At 38.0% G+C, this 23,377-nt stretch overlaps 1 protein-coding gene across 2 annotated transcripts in view; it reads left to right on the top strand.

Annotated features, from left to right (window-relative positions):
* The window catches only part of ASB5 (ankyrin repeat and SOCS box containing 5), a 49,784-nt gene that overhangs the window by 8,741 nt on the left and 17,666 nt on the right, over positions 1-23,377 (top strand). The gene's annotated exons all lie outside the window — the stretch shown is intronic.

A 23,377-nucleotide genomic window follows, 5' to 3' on the forward strand; every position in this document is an offset into this window, starting at 1 on the left:
AAGTTGTAAAACTATTTACATTCTATTGCACCAATATTCTGTACTATAAAAACAATTCATATAGTCTTGGACTATTATCTATAGTCTAAAGATTCATTTCAGATGTTAAAATCAGCAGGCACTCAGGAGCATTTGATGGTCAAATATCTCTAACACAACTTAAATTTACAGAATCAGAATGTACTATCACACAGTTAAAGAATGTAAATGTTTTAAGAAGACCACTTAGAGTAGAAAGCTTCCCTTCTTAAAATATATTTCCTACAGTTTTCAACGTGTAACATCATTCATTTTAAGCTCTGGATTATTCTGTTGATACAGGAAAGTTGAGTGAAGGTGGAGAATCTTTTTCAGTATATAAGGTAGATAATGAGTACATTTCTCCTGAGGAAAATTGCTCTTGTGTCAAGTGGGGCATTTATGTACTCGCTTAAAATGAGGAAAATGTACATGCTCATATCAAACTTGCACAGGGAAGATGAAATCTCAGGGAAATGGGTGGCATTCAATTTTTTACCTACCAGCTCCGCTTCAGAAAGGGTATCTCTGTATTGAAATATGACCTACACTTGATGTAATCCTGGTGTAAATTAAAAAATTAGTTGGTAAACGGAATATTTATGTACAAAACAGCCAACAGAAAAAACATAACAAAAATTATATGTGTAGACATAAGGCTAAACACAGATTATATGATCATAAAATGGTAAAATTTGCCCTCACAGGCCACCTATAGCTCATTATTTTATAATCAAATCTTGTCTGTGTATTATGAAAATCACCTTACATGACAACATGTAATATTGGCTAAAAGAAGAAACCTTTGTTTGTGGGTTGACAAGGGTTTTAGAGAAGGGTACAGAAGCTCCTTTTTGTACATATTTACAAGTAAAAACAAACAACTGTATCTCTTCAGACTGATGTTGTGTGCTTATGCTGGGAAATCATGGTAGTATTTTATAGGGAGCAGCTTCCTTGTTCCCCTCTATTTTACAATTCTATCTTAAGGTATATTAAAACTTTAGGATTTTGTCTCAAGAAAGAAAGAAGTAAATCAATACTTAACAGAAAATACTTTTCCTGGATACACAAACTGGGAACAAAGTTTTAAGAAACTTTGTTTTATGTTGTTTCTAATGTTAGATGTATTTAACAAAATTCTTGGTTCCAACATCATGCAATTATCTATACATTAAACAACAGAATATGTTATCATAATTTTAATTTTGCACCAATATTGCACCAATTTTATTTCCACATTAGGAGATAAAAAAATCAAGTGCCTTAGAATAACTCTTTCTTAAATTCCTACTTGTAAGAGTTAATGTTTCCGTGCCCCAGAAAATTATACTTTCTCCAGTTTAACATAGCATTTTCTTTTATTTACTAAAATTAAATCAATTTTATCTTGTTTGTAGCTTTATAATCAACGAATCAGCCTTAATTATGTGTTGAATCTAGCAATTTTCTACTTCCTGGGAAAGATTATCACCTCCATTCCACTTTGAATTGGGTTTCTCATCCTTGTTTTCAAGGATTAGCCAGATTGCTCCCCAACATTTCTGATAGGAAGTTGCCAAATTCCATGAAATAAGAGATGATGTATGTATTTTCATGTCTTTCATAATCACAGAAGACCCTGTTGACAACCTTGGATGTCTTCCCATGGGCAACAATACTTTGGTATGAAATAAAAAAAAAAACTGTTAATTTTCCTAGATGCTATTGCAAATCAGCTTATTGTATTAAACCACCGTTAGGGTGGTTTTTAAAGCACTTTCCAGTTGGAGATGAGACCAAGGTATAATTACAGGAGAGAATCCTAAAAAGATAAATATTATCTAAAATAGCTTACAATATTTCCTCCTTAGTCTCTTTACTACTCCATTAAAATTTATAGATCAGTCTTTTCATCTCTAAGACTTTTATCAACCCCATCATCAAATTAAATGATGAAAATAGCTTTTCTACATAACCACGTCCTGTATTGTTTTGCCTTAAATGTTTCAATTAAACTCTCTGCTTATCAGAGGTTTGGTCTATTTTTGAAGCTAGCACTGTACTTTGGGACTGATTGTGAGAGTAATAGGAGTTGAAAGGTGTTTTCAATTGATAATATGAAACAGTGCAGAGTGAATGGGAAGATGGGGGGATACATTAGTCTGGAATCACTCAAAGGCCTCAGGAAGAAGCCCCAAATTACATCCCAAAGACACCTCAAGAGGCAGCTCCTCTCATCACAGAGAATACTTTTTAAGTTCTATCTCAGATTCTGATGAAGTTTAGCAGTTTTACCTACAGGTGGAGAGGGCAATTCTAAGCACCTATTTTTTTGAGCACCCTTGATATCAAGACACTAAAGACGCAGATACACAAGACAAACTGTATTATTCTCATTCTTAAATAGTTTGTTATTCTAAATGAGGAGATAGGATATCTACGTATAATAGTCACTTTCCAAAATACTAAATCAGTGATTTTCATCCAGGGTATCATGACCACGGGTGTGCCTTAGGTATGCCATGAAAATTTTGAAAGATCATTAATTAAATCATTTTGAAAGATGTTCAAAACAGTCAGTATATTCTTTTTTAAAACTTTTTTTTGATTAACATAATGTAAGTGTGCTGTGGAAGTTTAACTATTGGTTCAAGTGTGCTGTGAGATTAAAAAGGTCAAAAAACTTTGTACTAAATGCCAAGTGAGTCCAAAGAATGAAAGGATTGTCTCCAGATTTGAACTTTCAGAGATGTCTTCACAGGGGAGGCAGATGCTGAGCTGACCTCAGGATGAGCAGAGGCATGGATTTATGGATACACATAGAATACTGGGAGATAGTAGATTTGGCTAGAGAGGAGAGTGCTTGCACTGTTCATATCTGGGTAGCAAATTGGGCCCAGATATGAAAGAATTTGAATGGCAGGCTAAGCAATTCTTTTTTATTTTTTTCTTTTGAGATGGAGTCTCACTCTCTTTCCCAGGCTAGAGGGCTGTGGCATCATCATAGCTCACAGCAACCTCAACTTATTGGGCTCAAGTCATCCTCCTGCCTCAGCCTCCCAAGTAGCTGAGACTACAGGCACCCCACTACCACACCTGGATAGTTTTTCTATTTTTAGTAGTGATTGGGATCTCGCTCTTGCTTAGGCTGGTCTCCAGCTCCTGAGCTCAGGTGATCCACCCTCTTTGGCCTTCCAGAGTGCTGGGATTACAGGTGTGATCCAGGATAAGCACTGATCCAGGATTAGCCCTGGCCCAAGATAAGCACATCTGACTTTACTTTGAAAGCAAAAAGAGTCAGTGAACGTTTTTGGCATAAGTGAAGCTGGGAAAAATAAGGAAGGATGTATATGAAATCATACTTTAAGGTAGATTTACATAGTAGTAATCTTTGGACTTGGACAGGGGATTATGTTTGAAGTGGGTTGACCAGGAAACGAAAGCCTAGACCCATTGGGGGTAAGAGAAGAAAAAGAAAGAATGAATTTGATAATGCAAAGGATAGCACTGGCAGAATGAAAAGATGTTACCTTGGAGTAACCAAGTGTGTCCTAGAGTTAGATAGTGTCAGTCAGAAGATGGAGCAATGGAGGTGGACCCTCAGCTGTGTGTCAAGTCTGGTGGGTCACCTATCTAACTCTACTGTGAAACAGCAAGGCATGTCAGGAAGTAGTAGGACTAGAATTCTAGTCCTGCACTTGATTTATTTAATATATTCTCTGTTTCACTTTTTATTTTTATCACCAAGTAGCATTCTGATTACAATTTGCTCACCATCTAGATCTACCTGCAAAGATAGACTGTGCTATCTTGCCTCAGAGTATTTTAGTCCATTGAAAATTTATAGTTCTTATTGTAAATGAATATATTTGCATCTTGATATCAATCTTCCAAAACTGTTTGCTCTTTGAGCTATTAAGTCCACTTCTGAGATGTGAATTGCTCCAGGTGTGCTGATAGAGCAGAATTTTTTTTTTCTATTGTTTGGGATTCATTGAGGGTACAAAGAATTAGGTTACAGTGATTGCATTTGTTAGGTAAACTCCTTCTCATAATTATGTCCTACCTCCAAGAGGTGTGCCATACACTGTGACCCCTCATCCCCCTCCCACCACCTTCTTCCTACTCTCTCATTCCCCTATCTGCTCCCCTTATTAGCTCATTGACTACCTTCATAGCAGAATTTAGTACATTGGATTCTTCTCATAGCTCACAGCAACCTCAACTTCTTGGGCTCAAGTCATCCTCTTGCCTCAGCCTCCCAAGTAGCTGAGACTCCAGGTACCCCACCACCACTCCTGGATAGTTTTTCTATTTTTAGTAGCAATTAGAATCTCGCTCTTGCTTAGGCTGGTCTCCAGCTCCTGTGCTCAGGTGATCCACCCTCCTTGGCCTCCCAGATTATAGGTGTGTAAGCATCATTCTTGTGATGCTTTACTAAGAGGAATGTGTTCCACCTCAATCCAGGTTAATACAAAAGATGCAAAGTCTCTATCTCTTTTAATGGCTGAAGAGATATACATACATCCCAGCTTGTTAATCCATTCCTGGATTTATGGGCATTTAGGTTGTTTCCACATTTTGGCAATTATGAATTAAGCTGCAATAAACAGGCCATACACCAAATTTTGAATGGTGGAAAATTTATCAAGATAAAGTGTCTCTGTGAGGCTGCTTGAGAAACATGTTAGCTGGTGATGTTTGGGGCTGACCTGTTCAAATGCTCCTTTTGTGGCTGAGACTTTAGGTAGAATATAAAATATATTTACAACCATTGGGGAGAATGTTTTGCTTGTGGTTTCATAAGTTTTGTTTGGGGGTTGAAATTAAGCATGCAATTTTTTTTCGTCAAATCTATGGTGGACACTTGAAAATAGAACACAGTGTAAATACACCCTCTCAGATGGAAGGCCAAAAGAGTTTGTCATTTTGGGAGAATATTGTAACTTGCCTAGGAAAAGCAGCCAGAATTTTATATAATATCACTTTCCTCTACATTAGTGAAATCCATCCTAGGATTGAAAGCAACTTTAGGAATTTACTTTATGGTGGATGCCAGCACTGGAAACAACAATATTCATTACACTTGTTTCTGGGAAGCGACTTGTTTGGTGCTGCTGTGTGACCTGCATGAGAGATTAGTGATCTTAGGAACATTTCTCGGAATCTCAGTAGTGAAAAATTTCAGGGGGAAAATCTATAGAATGACTTATTTAATGTTTTTTGTTATATAAAAATATCCTGAAGATGTGAGAATTTTTGGACACATTTTCTATACTTAAGTGGAACAACTCTATGTAAGAATAACTGAAATCAATAGAGCCACTCTTGCCTGAGAAAAGATATTATACTCAAAGGTGCTATTAAAAATTTTTTTAAAGAAGTTTTAATTTTGTCCAAGGTCTACTATTTTTTTCAGAAATGCCAAAGCACATTTTTGAAAGAAATAATTATCATCTTTTAAATTAAAAATGGAATCTAGGAACAAAATTCCAGGTTTAGAAAGGGCTTTGTCAAATATTTATGTATTAATTCAGTTCTTTTTTTTTTTTTTTTTGTAGAGACAGAGTCTCACTTTATGGCCCTCGGTAGAGTGCCGTGGCCTCACACAGCTCACAGCAACCTCCAACTCCCGGGCTTAAGCGATTCTCTTGCCTCAGCCTCCCGAGTAGCTGGGACTACAGGTGCCCGCCACAATGCCCGGCTGTTTTTTGGTTGCAGTTTGGTCGGGGCTGGGTTTGAACCCGCCACCCTCGGTATATGGGGCCAGCGCCTTACTGACTGAGCCACAGGCGCCGCCCAATTCTGTTCTTTTTTTACTCTGTGCCTTAGTTCATTTTGTGGTGCTATAGAAAAATACCTGAGGCTGAATAATTTGTAAAGAAGAAAGGTTTATTTAGCTCTGATTCTGGGCTACTGGGAATGGCCTCAGCTGTTTCCATTCCTGGTAGAAGGCAGAAGGGGAGCTGGTTTATACAGAGATCATGGATCACGTGGTGAAGGAGGGCGACAGAGACATGGGGGGACAGGTGCCAGGCTCTTTTTAACAACCAGATCTCTCAGGAACTAATAGAGTGATAACTCCCTCACCCCCTTAATCCCTTCATGAAGCATCTGTCCTCTGGCCCAAATACCTCCCATTAGGCCCCATGTCTAACATGGGGGATCAAATTTCAACCTGAGGATTGGAGGGAACCAATATCCAAGCCACACAGTCCATATGTGTAAATTTTGGGAATTGACACAGCTTGACATTTTAAAGTTAAAGACCTTGCTAACTTAGAAGGGATCACTTTTCCTAGAAATATTCTCCTTGTACCTTTCTGTTCCTCTCGCCCTCTCTTTAGTCATTCACTTACTTGCTCATTTGCTACTTACAACATATTATACGTAGACAGCTGTGCCTTTATGTATCCGTAGGTGAAAGGCACTGTGCTAGGCACTAAGATAAAATACACAATCTACTGTCTCTTTCCTAAAGGTGTGGGTACCCTTAGTGGAAGAGAGACAGATAAACCAGTAATTAGACCGCGTGGCAAATGCTCTTTTTCAGGGCTACAGTTTATGCAGGTAGAGGAAAGAGTATACAGCTGAGCAAGAATAGTTCCACGTGGCGGGTGGATTGCTCAAGTTCAGGAGTTTGAGACCAGCCTGAGCAAGAGTGAGACCCCTGTCTCTACCAAAAATAGAAAAACTAGCTCTGTGTGTTGTAATGGGCACCTGTGGTCCCAGCTACTCGGGAGGCTAAGGCAGGCGGATCACTTGAGCCCAGGAGTTTGAGGTTGCTGTGAGCTATATGGCACCACAGCACTCTACCCAGAGTGACAGAGTGGGTAGAGTGAAACTGTTTCAAAAAAGAAAAAAAAATGTTTATACATGTTCTCTCCCACATTCATGCAAGCATCCTCATTCATAATGCCCATGAACTTCCCAATTCCCTACTTTCATTTCCTACTAACTTTTCCCCTTCCTCAAACTGTTATTTCTATCTCATATTTCTCTTACCTAAAACTCACAGTTTTGTCATTAAAAGAATTTATTTACAGGAAAGAAACAAGTTTGCTTATAGCTTATCTACTAAGCCTTGGGGAAAATGAGAAATGTTTTGGGTGAAAAAATTTCAGAATAGATTTTGTGTGTTTTCGTAAGTGACATTGATACAGTCAACTCTTAAATTTTTATATGATAAGGATAAAGAGAGAGGCACCTGTAGCTCAGTGGGTAGAGTACCGGCCCTATATTCCAAGGGTGGTGGGTTTGAACCCTGCCCCGGCAAAACTGCAACAAAAAATAGCTGAGCGTTGTGGCAGGTGCCTGTAGTCCCAGATACTCAGGAGGCTGAGGCAAGAGAATCGCATAAGCCCAAGAATTGGAGAGCGACATAGTGAGACTCTGTCTCAAAAAAAAAAAAAAAAAAAGATAAAGAATGAAACATAGGGGCTCGGTGCCTGTAGCACAGAGGTTATGATGCCGGCCACATACACCAAGGCTGGCGGGTTCGAACCCGGCCTGGGCCTGCTAAACAACAATGATGACAACCTCAACAACAACAAAAAAATAGCCAAGTGTTGTGGCAGGCGCCTGTAATCTCAGCTACTTGGGAGGCTGAAGCAAGAAAACTGCTTAAGCCCAAGAGTTTGAGGTTGCTGTGAGCTGTGACGCCACAGCTCTCTACCGAGAGCGACATAGTGAGACTCTGTCTCAAAAAAAAGAAAAAAAAAAGAATGAAACCTAGGTCTAGGCTTCCTACTTTCTAATTTACTTTCTCTTATAGAAGATGATAAATTATTAAAATAAGTGAGTTTTTATTTTGTTGCTGTCACAACTGATAAAGTTTTGAATTTAACTCAGGCTGCTAAATACTTGGGTACCTACACTATTCCTGGCACAATGTATGTGCCATATTACATATACTAACGTGTATATATTAGTTGCATCTAGTGCATAACTAATATACAGGGTGGACATAAAGTTCATGCGCAATTAAACTTTATGTCCACCCTGTATATACATGAAAATACATAATATTTTATGTACAGAATTTATTTATTTATATATATTTATAGATCATATACATTTACCACATATACAATGCGAGTTGCTTTTTTAGTAAAAGGAGAAGACTTGGATGGGGGCACGCAAACCTTGCACGTGTAAAACAACTAAACCGCAAGCAAGTATTAAAAATCATATGTGGTGCTAAATTAAAAACAGTCACGTTTTACAATTGAGGTTCTCTTAGGTGCCAGGAGATGAAGAAATTGAGGTCAGTTGAGAATATAGATAGTTCACCAAGAAGGGAGAACTTAAGGCAGAATTTGTCAGACAGAATAGGAGGACTGACAATAAAGTTTGCAAACTCAAGCTAGAAAACGTGCTACATACCTCGTTGCTGAATATCACTATAGTCAACTTTGAGGTCCTTCCCTTGGGAAGCTGTGCACTATGCTAGCGCCTAGTATACCCTTCAAAGCAAATTTGAAATTCTTTTTCTGGAATGGCCATCAGAGCTGCCATCACAAATGTGGTCATGTAGAAATAGGGATGAAACCAAGCCAAATATAAAAAAAGAAGAAAGAGAGAAAGAAGAAGTTTAGAATGTGGACCCGAACAAGCCTGGGGTTCAGCTGGAGCAAAGGTTAAAGTATTAATGTTAGAGATAAAGATGCATGGTTGAGTTTGATGCCAACTGAGTGGGGGGAGACTCATCTCAAAACACACATAGAAAAGTAAACTGCTCTATTAACAGCTTTTTATTTCCTCTACAGGATTCAGCATATGAAAAAGTCACTAGCTAATGTAAAGAATTACCACCCTAAGTATTTTACAGAGTCGCTGCTGTAATGATTTTTTAAATATTTTTTTATTAAATCATAGCTGTGTACATTAATACAATCATGGGGTACAATGTGCTGGTTTTATATACAATCTGAAATATCTTTAATATATGTCCTCATGTGTATTTCATGAACTGCCTCTCAGGGAAGATGGGATGCCTCCCTGGCATTGACCCAGCACATCCTTAGAGTGTTTTCATGGTGATTCACAAGTCCCTGCAACAGTTTTAGTGTGTTAAGCTCAGGTGCTAAACTGGAAAGTAGAGAAAAAAGGTTATTCTCAGTGACAGATAAACCATGTCATTGAAAGCAGGTGGCGTTTTCTTCTGAAGCCACCCTCAAACAGTTAAGGGCAAAGAGAGAAAGCGGGAGGGGGGAGAGAGAGAGACCGCTCACTGGCTGTGTAGAACTTTTGGCATTTCTTTGCCACCAGCTGCATAGGGAACAAGTCATTTATTCTTTCCAACTTTCCCTCAGTAACACAACAAAACAGACCACTGGCTTTTAGACTGAAAATGCCCGAAAAATATCAGGTGTGTGTGTGCAGGAAGGGGAGGTTTAAGGAGTCTCATAGATTGTTAAATTGTTAGTGCTGGAAGAATCTTCCAAATGGTCTGCGAGTCAACAAGTCCACTCTGAAATTTATGTTAAGGGTTTTTCCTAAATTCTCAACTTCCCCATTGGTTACTATGGGACTAGACTTTTTTTTTGGGGGGGGCAGATTTTTTAAATCTGCCTTCTAAATAGATTTAAGAGTTTTCTAGATGGGCTTCAGGGTTGTGGTGTGAGAGGACAAGGCTCCCATGGGCCCTTTCCCCTCTTTGAACACAGCAACTCCATAATGATTCTTCATAAGTTGGGCTTTAAGAGAAACCTTTCTTCAAAGAAATACATAAAATAGTATTTAAAAGTAAACCATTCCAGTTTATTTAAAATATTATTTGTTAGATATATCTTCACAGGACCTAACTATCCTATAATCTGAGTCATAACTGAATATCCTTTCGAAATTCTTTCCTAGGGATTAGAACAGCAGCAAACATTCGGGGCCCGCCAGGAATGTGTATAACTATGTGACATGACCAAGGCATCCTCTGCCCACCAGGGCAGCTAAAATGTCAATGTCACCATTACCTACTGAGTAAAACAGAAAGCTTCAGGGTTCCATAGACTCTTTCCAGAAGGCTTATAGTCTTAAATGATGGGCATAGTACAAACAAACTGAAATTTAACACCGAAATGCCATTCATGTTTTTAAATAGAAGCAAGCGCTGACTCACCTCTGCTGCCAAGTGTTCAGCTTGATTTAAATGAACACAGGCAATGGTACAATTAAAGTTAAGGTCCATCAGTGGAAAATCGGTTCTTCACCATCATGATGCAAAGTCCCTTATTAGCTGATTGAATCAGATCAGGCTGCCAAAGTGGGAAAGGAAGCCAGGAGGCCACCCTTCTTCTAAAGGGGTCTCAGCACACTACAATAGCAGTTGAGTAATGACAGTGAATGACTTTGTGAGTGAGTCAACTCCTAATACCAGACACATCTTTGATTAAGTACTGAGGAGATTTTTGAGTATTTAATGTTTTCCAAACTCTACTTCTCTCAGTACAGAAATGATGATTTCTCTTATCCATCCAGTGAAAGGAATAAGTAATTTCTAGAATGAAATGAAATACTGAATTTTGGAAACTTTGCATCCTATTCCCCTTTTGAATAATGGTCCATAATAGTGAATTTGGAAAAGGAAAAAGTGCTAGTTCCTTTAAAGTTCAAGTACACAGATCACAGATCTATGGAGTCTGGGAAAGAAAAGATACCACTTCACAATAATTCTCCAGGAAGTCAAAGGAAAGGGAAAGGAAAATGTGAGCATCTCTCTCTTGCTTTCTGTAGTTATGACGAAATGCCCGTGAGTAAAATATAGCACAAGAGCTAAGTTTTATGGCTACTTATCATTAGTCAAAGAAACCAGTAAAACAAGCAAGACTGGATAGGGTTGGAGAGAAAATCTCCTGTATAGTGACCATCCAGTACTAAAACAATACTTCCATGTCTAATTCCAAATATTCGTGAAAGAAAGGGAAATCTGTTTAAGTAAGCTCAATTTTTTAAGATCTACTGGAACTGATAATATTTTCTTAAAAAATAATTTTTATTTACAGAAGTTAATTGAATTCAATGGTGTTTTTATAATTTTTAAAGATTAATTTTTAAAACTGCATACAAACAACCACAAACCTGGTTCTATGAAATTACAGTGCATATTTTATACTTTTGAAAGACAATGTATTTAAGTGGAAGGGACAAAAAGCGTATAGTTTGTAATTAACCTAAAGCTTGTGTGGGTAAACTTGTGATTCTTGCTAAGTACCTGAATGGAGACAGAATTGTAAGAAGACTACAAGGAAAGCAGATCTGTCAAAACTGCTGTTATTCTGGAGAAGAAAATTATAGTTTGCTAGACAAGAAGTTGTTTGGTCCTGGAAATAACTGTCAACAGCATACAGGAAAAACAATGCTTTAGGTATTGAAGAAAGTCAGCAAATATTTGTAGAATCAATTTAAAAAAGCTTAAATAGGAAAGAATGGAGGTTAAAAAACACATTGCATACAGCATAATGATTTACCTGAACGTAATTGTCCTATCATGGTTCTAGCACTTTCCAGTTGTGTGATCATAAGAAAGTTGCTTACACCTGTGGGTGTCCTTCTTCATTGGTAAAACGGAGATATTAATGCTTACTTCAGGGAATTAATGCAGATCTTATATGAGATATAATTTATTACCTAAACCACTTACCACAGTGCCTGGAACATAACTATCACTTTGTGAACGTTAGTTCTCTTTGTTATACTTAAAAAAATTCAAAGGCCGCATAAAATTGCCCACAATTAGGTAATACAGACAAGCATCAATAAGAAAAGATAATGAAATTATAATAAATCACTTTTGTTTTCCCAATAGTTGCTACAAACATGTAATAATACCAGGATGTCTCTCTCTCTCTTTTTTCTTTTTGTTTTTTGAAACAGAGTTTCACTCTGTCAACCTGGGTAGAGTGCTGTGGCATCATCATAGCTCACAGCAACCTTAAACTCCTGGGCTCAAGTGATTCTCCTGCCCCCCGCCCCCCGACCTAGTTTTTCTATCTTTAGTAGAGTTTGGGGGGGGGGGTATTCACTCTTGTTCAAGTTGATCTCAAACTCCTGAGCTTAAGCGATATACACCGCCTCCGCCTCCCAGAGTGCTGGTATTACTGGCCTGAGTCACTGGGCCCAGCCCTTGCAAAAATTTCTGCTATGAATAAAAAAACTAGCTGAGCATTGTGACGGGCGCCTGTAGTCCCAGCTACTTAGGAGGCTGAGGCAAGAGGATTGCTTGAGCCCAGGAGTTTGAGGTTGCTGTGAGCTATGATGACAGAGCACTCTACTCAGGGTGACAGAGTGAGACGCTGAGCGTCAAAAATAAAAAAAATTCTTCTACGATCTTACTCTGTCAAAGAAATTTTTCTTCACAGAAATTCTTTGGATAGAAATATATCCCTGGGCAAATTTGGTCAGATAGTAGGTCACCATGGCCATACTGTAAGAAAACTCTGTGAGGAACTTGTAAGAGCGCATTGAGGTGGTGGCTTGTCATAGCAATTCCTGGTTCCTCTTTTACAGCAGTGCCAGTGAGGGAGTCAAAGCTGCCCACCCTCCCACACACCCAAGCACTGGATATTAACACTTTGTTGACTGGCAAATTTACACAGAAGTTATCCCATGTTACCACTTATTACTCTGGTGACACGATCAAGAAAGTCTTTACAAATATCCTACATTATCCTATGTTTTAAAATTGCAATAGCTGATGCAAGTTCAAACACAAGTCAACTTGTGACTGTCAATGATGTGTTAACATCCTTTGCCAAACCAGCCTCCTTAAAAGCCTCTTTTCCTTTTATTGTCTTTTCTGTTAATCCCTGGCAGCTGAAAAGGAAAAACAAAAATAATGACTCCATTAATGGTGAAGAGCTGAGTCAGCTGGTTCGGGGATTTATTTCCTCAGTGCCTTTCTGCCAACTGGTCTCTACAGGAATGACCAAATAATGATTTTTCAACTACACATATCTTATAAAAAGGTAGGGTTTTTTTCTCCCCCTTATGAGAAAGAAGAAAAATAAACCATTTTAATAAGCAGGTTATATCTAGAAATAAAGATGCAGAATTATTCCTTCATAAAATCATTGAAAGACCTCAGACTCTGAAACATATTTTAAATTATCTGGGGCCCTATATGCAGGTTTGCAAAGTATCCTTCCAGGAGCTCTGGCTCCCAGGGACACTTATTTCTTTATCAAGCTGATGGGAAAGCTATGTGAAGCTGACTAGGCCTCTATTCAGAAAATAATAAATCACAAATAATGACTTTTGTTTTTTATCTTCAATATGAGACTATTAATTTATAAACATTACCCCTGGGAACAAAGGGCTGATTAGAACAAGTGGGGAATTAGGCTGCCAGTTGCAAGACCCCAGAGGCTAGCTTTCTCTTTCCCCAGGTATGGTTGGTGTGAAATTCAACTACCAGTCAGCAATGAGATTTTACTACTGAAAGCTTGGCAGGAATATGATGGAGCAAGCATAAAGAACCTTCTCAAAATGGTATGCCCTATGGGGACTTCATAAATTTGAGAGTAGCCTTTTTGAGTAACAGCAGTATATGACCACCCCTAAAATTTTTAGAATGTAGCTAGCTCACTCTTGCCTAGTCTTTAATAAAGTCTTTTTTCTTTCTATAATTTATATTTATTAAATATAAAAGCTAAAGTAAATCAAGAACATAAAAAAATTTAATCTTGTAATTTCTAATTTAAATGGAACATATTTCTGGAGAAAGGCAATGTTACTGGGAGTCCTTACTGATGAATTTCAGAATTAGCATAGTGAGTTGTGGATTGGAGCACACATTGCTGTCCATATTTAACTTTTTTTATTTCATATTAATATGAGGGTAGAAACGATTAGGTTACATTTGCTCAGTAGAGTCCCTGTTGTAGTTGTGTCCCACCCCTAGGAGCTGTGCCATATACCCACACATTTTCCCCTTTAGGTGGGAGCTCACCGATCCCCCTTCCCTCCTGGTCTCCTCCTTCTCTCCTTCCCCCAACTTGAATCAAATTGAGTTTTTCTCTTATGTGGGCATGTATTAGTCTGTCTACAGGCTACATATTAGTATTGAGTAATTGGACACTTGCTTTTCCATTCTTGGGATACTTTACCAGGAAGAATGTGTTTCAGCTCCTTCCAGGTTAATACAAATGATTTACATTTTTATGTCTGAATAGTACTCCATGGTGTACATATACCACAGCTTGTTAATCCATTCCTGGGTTGATGGACACTGGTTGTTTTCACATCTTGGTGATTGTAAATTGAGCTGCGATCAACAATCTAGTGGAAATGTCCTTACGATAAAATGCTTTTCTTTTCTTCTGGGTAGATGTCTGGTAATGAGATTTCAGGATCAAATGGAAAGACTATTTTGAGTTCTTTGAGAATTCTCCATGCTTCTTTCCTAAGATGCTATATTAGTTTGCAATCCGACCAGCAATGTAAATGTATTCCCTTCTTCCCACATCCATGCCAGCATCTACAGCTTTGGGACTTTAATAAACTCTTAGATAATAATGCTAATGATACAATACTGGCTATTTGTTCTCTGAGATGACAGAAATCCAGTTCTGTGTGATAATTCTGAACAGTACTATTCAACAGAATTGGTATTTTTCAAAATAGCTAAATCATAGTTGCTTTCAAAAGCTATGTTTTAAAGTTTGGTAAAATACCAATCAAATTTCTATACCAGAATGCATGCACAGTTATGCTTTGTAAGCTTTTAGTAAATGGCTGAATTTTGGTCATCCCATGTAAATTCGTTAAAGGAATCCCTTTGGGGAAAAAAATCTATTTTATAATCATAAATTTTTCATCAACTACATTTTCTTAAATTGAGGTACACCTATGAGTTGCCTTTCCAGTAAATATTACATGGTTAATATTGTAGACAGGAGAAGATAAGAAATGAAAAAAAAGCAGGCATCCTCGTCAACAGAAAGTGGATCCCTTGTTTCTCAAATTTGCTGTAATTTGACTTTAACAGATATAATTGGCTGCTTTCTTTGAACATATGCTGTTCTGAGGGTTTGAGCTGACGCCTTAACTCACACTTTCTTGTGGTAATAAGTTATACTTTTATTGTAATTCATGAACTCTTTTTCACACATGCTCTTTTCATCTTTTACCTAAGGAAATGGTATTGTGCTGCTTTTGTAGAGAAGAAAAAAGAGGCTTCAAATTGTAGAGGCCTTTACTTACTCAAGGTTATCTATCTATCTATTCAGAGAAAAGTAAAAGTGAGAGCCCCAATCTTTGGCATTGTGGGATTTTGTTTCTCTGTCTTCTGCTAGGAAACAGGCAGCATTCCTTGTCCAGGGCTAGTATCTATGCTGGGTGGCAGTCTGTCTTTCCAGATCCTTGTAACAATCCTAGCAGGACACAGAATTTCATGACGCTCTCTGAGCTGCTTTCTCCCCACCCTCATGATGGCCCAAATGGAGTCCTGACTCTGTCATCAAGTCAGCATTGAGAGGAGCTTGTAAGACTCACAAAACAGGGATTCATTTTATCCTCAGGACTTAGAAAAACTCCTAGCACATGACAGGTATTTATAAACATTCAAGGAAGGAAAGTATCAAGAAAGAAGGAAAAGTGAAATGAGGAAAGTTGAGGGGATTTAAACTTAAGTAAATGGAATTTACTTTCCACACTTTCAATAGAGGATGGCGCCTGGTCTATTCGTGCCTAACCCAGTGTTGTAGACCCATATGCTTTGGATGAGTGACAATGGAAGGTGACTCTGGGAGTTAACTGTCAAAGAGAAAATGACAACAGAAAGGCGATTCTGTCCAGAGGTCGAAAGGTTGAATATATAAGTAATGCCTCCCCTCTTTCTTCTCCATCAATCTATGTACCTCTTCCCAATTTCTTCTAACCTCATGAAGTTGGCATTAGCCTCTCCCCCTCCGTGCTTCCTTTTAACTAGGATCATTAAAGCAACTAAGATTTAGTTATTTTGAAAAATATCAATTCTGTTGAATAGTACTGTGCAGAATTATCGCACAGAACTGGATTTTTGTCATCTCAGAGAACAAATGGCCAGTATTGTATCATTAGCATTATTACCTAAGAGTTTATTAAAGTCCCAAATAATGGTGATTAACATGTTCAAGTGTCTTCATGGAGACTGCTTTTCTTTCCATAAGGAACACTGATTGTTCACCTTTTGATTTTCTATTTTAAGTGAATATATTTTTATTTTATTCTTGCCATTAATATTACTATAGCTTTTTCTTTTTTTAATTGTTTGGGACTCATTGAGGGCACAAAGAGTTAGGTTACATTGATTGCATTTGTTAATTGCATTCCACCCCCAAGAGGTGTGCCATACACCATGAGCCCCCCTTCCCTTCCCACCTCCCCGCTCCCTCATTCCCCTATACCCCTTGTATTAGCTCATCTACTGCCTTCATATGTGAACTGAGTACATTGGATTCTTGCTTCTCCATTCTTCTGATGCTTTACTAAGAAGATTGGGTTCCACCTCAATCCAGGTTAATACAAAAGATGTAAAGTCTCCATCTTTTTTAATGGCTGAATGGTATTCCATGGTGTACATATATCATGTTAATCCATTCCTGGGTTGGGGGGTATTTAGGCTGTTTCCACATTTTGGCAATTGTAAATTGAGCTATGATAAACAGTGTGGAGGACGCCAAGAGCCAGACAATCTCTGAGCAAGATGATTTGCAGCTGGGGGACAGACCCTCGGGCGATTTGTCCACACGTGCTCCTTGCAGAGAAAGAGCCTGAGCCCATGGCGGTCCTTAGGCACGCAGTCATTGTCTAACACTCCCCTCACCTGTCTTGTACTGTCTCAATAAAAGGCTACTGCGGAGGTTGCTCCGGGCTACCCTGCAATCAAGGTTAGGTTGTCTCCTGCAAGCTTGTATTTCTAATCCGTGTCATGCCTGGTTCCTTCCTGTGGCGATGGAGACAAGGGCCATAGGGGCCAATAGGGGCTGCGACAAAACAGTCTAGTGCAAATGTCCTAATGATAAAAGGATTTCTTTTCTTCTGGGTAGATGCCTAGTAGTGGGATTGCCGGATCAAATGGGAGGTCTAATTTGAGTTCTTTGGACATTCTCCATACTTCCTTCCAAAAAGGTTGCATTAGTTTGCAGTCCCACCAACAGTGTAAAAATGTTCCCTTCTTTCCACATCCACACCAGCATCTGCAGCTTTGAGACTTTCTGATGTTTTCTGACCTAATCTTCACATCATCAAAGGTTGTTTCTTTGTAAATTTACAATCAAATGCTTAATATAGTATTTGAAAGGGTGTACAGCAAACAGAAAACACCACAAATGCCATATATGGGAACTATAACTGACAGGGTGATGGCTCTCTTTTTTTTTATAAAGCAGATGAGAAAATTATCTAGTGTTAGAAGTGTTACAAGAAGGGCTATGGTGGGTGTAAGACTAAGAATCAGACCTGCTGAAAATAATACCTCTGGACTTCGGGTCTTCATCCTTCCAGACACTCTGTTTGCTATACCTGTGTCCCAAATCCTTTAGTATCTGATTTAGTTAGCAAAGTGGTAAAAATGATTAAACAATCAAAAAAATTGCAATCTAGGCCAGGCATGGTGGCTCATGCCTGTAATTCCAGCACTCTGGGAGGGGGAGGTGGGAAGATCCCTTGAGCTCAAGAATTCAAGACCAGAAGCGCTTTACCATTTTGTTTCAGGATTTACCATAAAACTGTTTTGTGTAGCCACATAATATATATTTAATTGAATTTTATATTACACTTTTTTTTACCAAAGTTGGTAAAATTGAAAAGACCTCCTTATATTACTAATAAAACATTCTTCACCACTGTGCTGAGGTCCTGAAGTTATATGTGTGGTTTTGTAATTATCTCAATGTTATTTTCTCTAATGGCGATTCTTCAGGCCCTACTAGCTTTTCCTAACCACCCATTTCAGCTGAGAGGAGGTAACACGGACTATAAGATTCACAGCTGGATGTTTCCCAGCGACCTGTATGTAAGGAGTAAATGAACCTTGAAACAAAGGTCAACTATTATATAACAATCATTTAATTTTCCCCAGATGCTTACATCAGGCTTGCCCTCAGACCTCATCTGCCCTCATTCACCACCACTGTCCAACAGATTGAGGTGCTCATGTTTAAAGAAAATAGTATACAAAATAAAATGGAACAAGAATAGTGCTTAGAGATGGCTCTTAAAGAGTTGTATGAATGCATGGCCTTGTAAAAAGAAAGTGAAGAAATGCAGCCTCTGACAGCTGAATCATGTCCTGTTCCAGATGTGCCTTTGCAAGGGTGACAATTTGGCTCGGACAGGTAGAAGTCAATCCTACATATCTTTGTGATGATTTAAGGTTGAGATATTTATCTTGTGCTTAGTGAGTCGTTAGAAATTTGGAGAACATAAATATTCTTTTTTTTTTAAGGTGGGAATCTTGTATTTTTAAAAAGACATTTGGAAAATGAAGAGATGATCACAGATTTTGCCCTAAGGCAAAGGACTTAAAGATTCTATCAATTTAAGTATCATTATAGAAGGCAGCTTATGAACTGAGCTGCTCTTTAGAAAATAAAAATTGCCAACCTGTATTTGTGGATATTATGGAATTACATTTTCTTGTGTGATTATGGCATTGCAGTTATGGTTATAAAGAATCCTCATCTCTTAGAGACATGGACCGAACACTTACGTTTAAATGATGATTAGTTTCAAATGAGATTAGTTTCAAAATATTCATAGGCATCTTTGTAGCAGATGTGGGAGGGTTATTGATGAAATGAGACTAGCAGTGAGTTGATAATTATTGAAACTGGGTAATGGACATAGATGTATATATGAAATATTCTATAGTAAAGAGTGAGTGCCAAGCCACATCCAAGCAGGAATATATTTATCCTGATCTTTTTTTTTTAATTAAATCATAGCTGTGTACATTAATGCAGTCATGGGGTACAATGTGCTGGTTTTATATACCATTAGAAATATTTTCATCACTGGTTAACATAGCCTTCACTGCTGATCTTTTTTTTTTTTGATACTGAAGGAAGTGTTGTTCATTATCTAAGTCCCAAAATTCAAGAACATACACTCAAATAAAAATTATATGTGTATCACTCACTCAATAATTTAAATCCTACTTCTTAAAAGCAGTGAGCTCTCTAAGTTTGTGATTGTGTAAAGGAAAAGAAAAAAAGTTTATATTTGTGTCCCAAATTTAGCTTTTAAATTGTCAGATGGTGATCCCACTTTCTGATTTTTCAAAATTTCTTGCAAAACTTCATTCAGTCTGAACCATGCCTTATACGGTTACATAGATTTCTGTCATAACGCCTCTTAGATTTCAATTTCCCATTTGAAGTCTGAGAGTATTAAGATTTCTTTCCTGTATTAGTATCTCCATCTCTCTGATTGTTTCCAGTGCCTTTCATTAAAACTTGAGCAGCTGTAGCATCACTTTCCACGTGAGGATGATTGTCAGAACAAGCATAGGTTCCTGTATTTTTAGCCACATTAGCCCTGGAGTAAAATAGAAATAGAATAGACTTGCCCTTGTTTCATCTCCTATATCCTTTCTATAAGATTTAAAATGTTACTTTAGTCTTTGTGGATAGTAATATTAGGTCACTGCTAATCTATGGCATACCTTAATTCTTTCTGTTTTTTGTTTTTGTTTTTGTTTTTGTTTTTTGGAGACAATCTCACTCTGTCTCTCGGGGTAGAGTGCCAAAGGGTCATCTTAGCTCACTGCAGCCTCAAATCCTGGACTCAAGCTATCCTCCTGCCTCAGCCTCTGGAAATAGCTGGGACTACAGGCCACCCACCACCACATCCAGCTAGTTTTTCTACTTTCAGTAGAGATGGGGGTCTCACTCTTACTCAGGTTGGCTTGGAATTCCTGAGCTCAGGCAATCTTCCCACCTTGGCCTCCTAATTAGATGCTTTTGCTCACAGTTCAGAGCCCATTATCGTCTATAAAAATATAATTTTTATTATTTTCTCTAGTTTTTTATCTGATACTGGTTCTCTTTAACACTTCGGCACATTCATGGGGCCTAATAAAATTCTCTAATTTATCCAATTTGCTTTTTCATTTACACTAAGGAAGCTGTTATTCACATATCTAGAGATTTCCAGTGCTCTTCTATTTATACAATTATAGATGCCCAATGCTTAAATAATTCTGTCTTAACACATCCACTTTGTTGTGCCTGCTCTTTTATGAAATTCTATAACTCAGCATACTGAGCATACACAGAACATACGTGATCCATTCAGACTTTTGTTCCTTATTTTGTTTTCTAGTGAATTAATCACAACATTTTCCTTCAACTCCATGGAGTTGCTTTTAAAAATTACCTTTGCTTTTGATCCACTTGAAAGTTTCAAAAGAAGAAAGTAATAACTGCTTTTCCGACAGGCCGGTGTGCATCTAAGTTAAAAGAGTGTGTAGTTATGGCCTTTTTTTTCTGTAGCACTGAAAATTTGTTTATCATCACCAAGAACTACAGAAAGCCTTCTTAAAGTACTCCTGGAAATTCCATATTTGAATTACTATTTATTTATTTATCTGTTTGTTCTGAGACAGAGTCTCACTCTTTAGCCCTGGGTAGAGTACCATGGCATCATCATAGCCCACAGCAGCCTCAAACTTGTGGGCTCAAGAGATCCTCCTGCTTCAGCCTCTCATGAATCTGGGACTCCAGATGCCCACCAACATGCCTGGCTAGTTTTTCTATTTCTAGTAGAGACGTGGTCTCACTCTTGCTCAGGCTGGTCCTGCTGGAACTCTTGAGCTCACTCGATCCACCAGCGTCAGCCTCCTACAGTGCTAGGTTTATAGGCATGAGCCACTGCAACCAGCCTGAATTACTCTTTAAACTAAAATTGTATTTAGTGCCCTCTACTTAAGACGTGTAGTGGTACACTCGTGACATCACAGATGTGTATACTCAGTCCCCTAGTCAGTGCACAGCCTAGCTAGGGAGCAGATAGGCAGATTATTATACAACATGGTGTCTAAAATTGTATTAAGAGCAAAAATTGTTCTGATACTTACAATAAAGCTTCCTCTATTTATTTTACAATAACAAAAGCATAAAGTTGAAGGGCCATAAGCTTGAAATTTAAATTCCTTTTAATTAATTTAATTTTAATTAAAATAAATTTAATTTTAATTAATGTAATTTAATTTGTTTTTGTTTTGAGACAGAATTTTACTTTGTTGCCCTTGGTAGAGTTCTGTGGCATCATAGCTCACAGCAACCTCAAAATCTTGGGCTTAAGTTATTTAAATAAAAATTAATTTAATTTTAATTTAATTCATTTTAAACAAAAACTAATACTTACTTTTACTATACATGGTTTGTGTAGATTATCACCCTATTCTTATGAGTACAAACTAGGGAACAAAGAGCCAGTGGTTAGTGACAATTGGCTCATGTAAATATATGGGACCGAAGAGGCCCCATTCTAACTTCACCTTGGGAGGTGCCACCCATATAAATAGCCTGGGCAGAGTGGGCTGCAAATTTCCATGTAATTGGGGCTATCTGGCCTCTTCTGTGATAATATACTATTTCTAAACCTCATCAACTACCTTGTCCTGTGTGTATTAGTCTTAGAATCTGATCATATTCAAACTCTGCATCTTACAGAGAAAGAAACTGAGGTGCCGTGGGGCTGTTCCTGCCAGGTCACATGTGCAGCTGGTAGGATTAGAACTTAATTTGAGATAAGGAAAAGACATTTTTGGCATTTACAACTCTGAAATAAACATTGGCAGGGCAATATGGCAGCAAATAGTATAATAATAGAGTAGTTCATGGGAAACAATTTTACCCATGAAATGTTTTTTTCTCTACTTATTACATGAAAGCAATACCGCCAATAATTTTTTTACTTGTATGTACCAATGGAAAGTAGAGCCTAAACATTAATGATAAAAAATAAAGATAGATAGCAGAAGCTGTCACTATTTTTCACGAAGACAGATCTCAGGATGTCAATACCCTGTAATGCAATCTCCAGCTCAGTTAATCCTTGGAGCCCTATCATAGTTCAGCCACTGCTCTTGACTTGATCACAGACCGCGTGCCTTGTTCAACTTCACATGCCAGCAGAAAATACCAGGCACGTGTCTGATTTTTCCTCTCATCTCTCCAGCTACTCTTTCCTTGTAGGCCTTTTAGGGTGAAAAATCTCAGCTGTACTTAAATTGACTGCTGACGTCTTTGGGTTTAGAGATGACCTCCAGAAAAATCACAATAGTGGGCTGTGCCCATATAAATAAGGGAACTGTGGTTTTGTACCAAGCCAATTCTAAATTTAGATCTTACAAAATGAAAACATGAGCTAGCTACCAGCTGACCCTAAGGCACATAACATATTTATTCCTGAGGATGAAGGAGAAAGACTAATTAGTAATTGGCCACTACTGAGCTATCTGGCTGCAATAGTCTGTCTGCAGTCATTATCAAGGAGCAATTTTACATTTGATTGATTTGTAGGTCATTTAAATAGGCTTTCATATTTTAAAGGGAGAACTCATTATAATTCTGTTTCAAGTAGGAAAAGCAACTTTACCCATTTTTTTTTTTTTACTTTCTGTATCACACAAATAGTTAAATACTTCCAGCTGCAGCTAGTCTTTGCTTTAAAAATAGAAAATGCTACAGCATTAGCGGTCTATCCACCACACTGCACCTACCAGCCCTACTTCCAGGTTTCTAAATAGAGTGCAAGGTGGAAACCTTTCTCCAGTTAAGCACGCGAGAATTCTGAAGGGAAGGCAAAAAACATAGTTAGGAATCCAGACGCTAATATTTCTTCTGGCTAGAGCACTTGTACTTAATGACACCTGGTTGTCACAGACAAAAAAAGTCAACCAAACCATGTCCGCAGATATTGCTGTGAAAAGAGACTCCGTTAAGCAAATCTTCACCAAAAGAAGGCTAGCAAGTGTAGAGGAATGCCCTTCTAAACGAAAAGCTAGCTGGGGTATTCTGACCAGTCAAGGTTAGTAGAGCAGCTGTTGCAGTTATCTGCTGATGTCCTGAAATAAACAATATTGACCTGTTTTTGCAAATACTAACTTTAAACCGTGAGTGCTTTCCAAAGTGTGGATTGAAGTGTAAATGTCGGCATGGCAAAGGGCTGCTCTGCATTGTCACCTGTTAGTGTCTGTCTGGAAAGTGCATCTGCCGCCTCGTTTTCACGACTGTGTATTGAACATGACCATAAACTCTGAGACTTGGGGTTGTTTACCTTTCTGTTTCAGCAGGAGTTGCTAAGTGGGTATGGAAACAAGTAAAGATGCTATTTAGCAGGAAAAGTCTTGTTTATAGGCAACAGTGGAATTTTAAATCATGTAAATTAGGCC

Source organism: Nycticebus coucang, chromosome 1, assembly GCF_027406575.1.
Source record: "Nycticebus coucang isolate mNycCou1 chromosome 1, mNycCou1.pri, whole genome shotgun sequence".
NCBI lineage: Eukaryota > Metazoa > Chordata > Mammalia > Primates > Lorisidae > Nycticebus > Nycticebus coucang.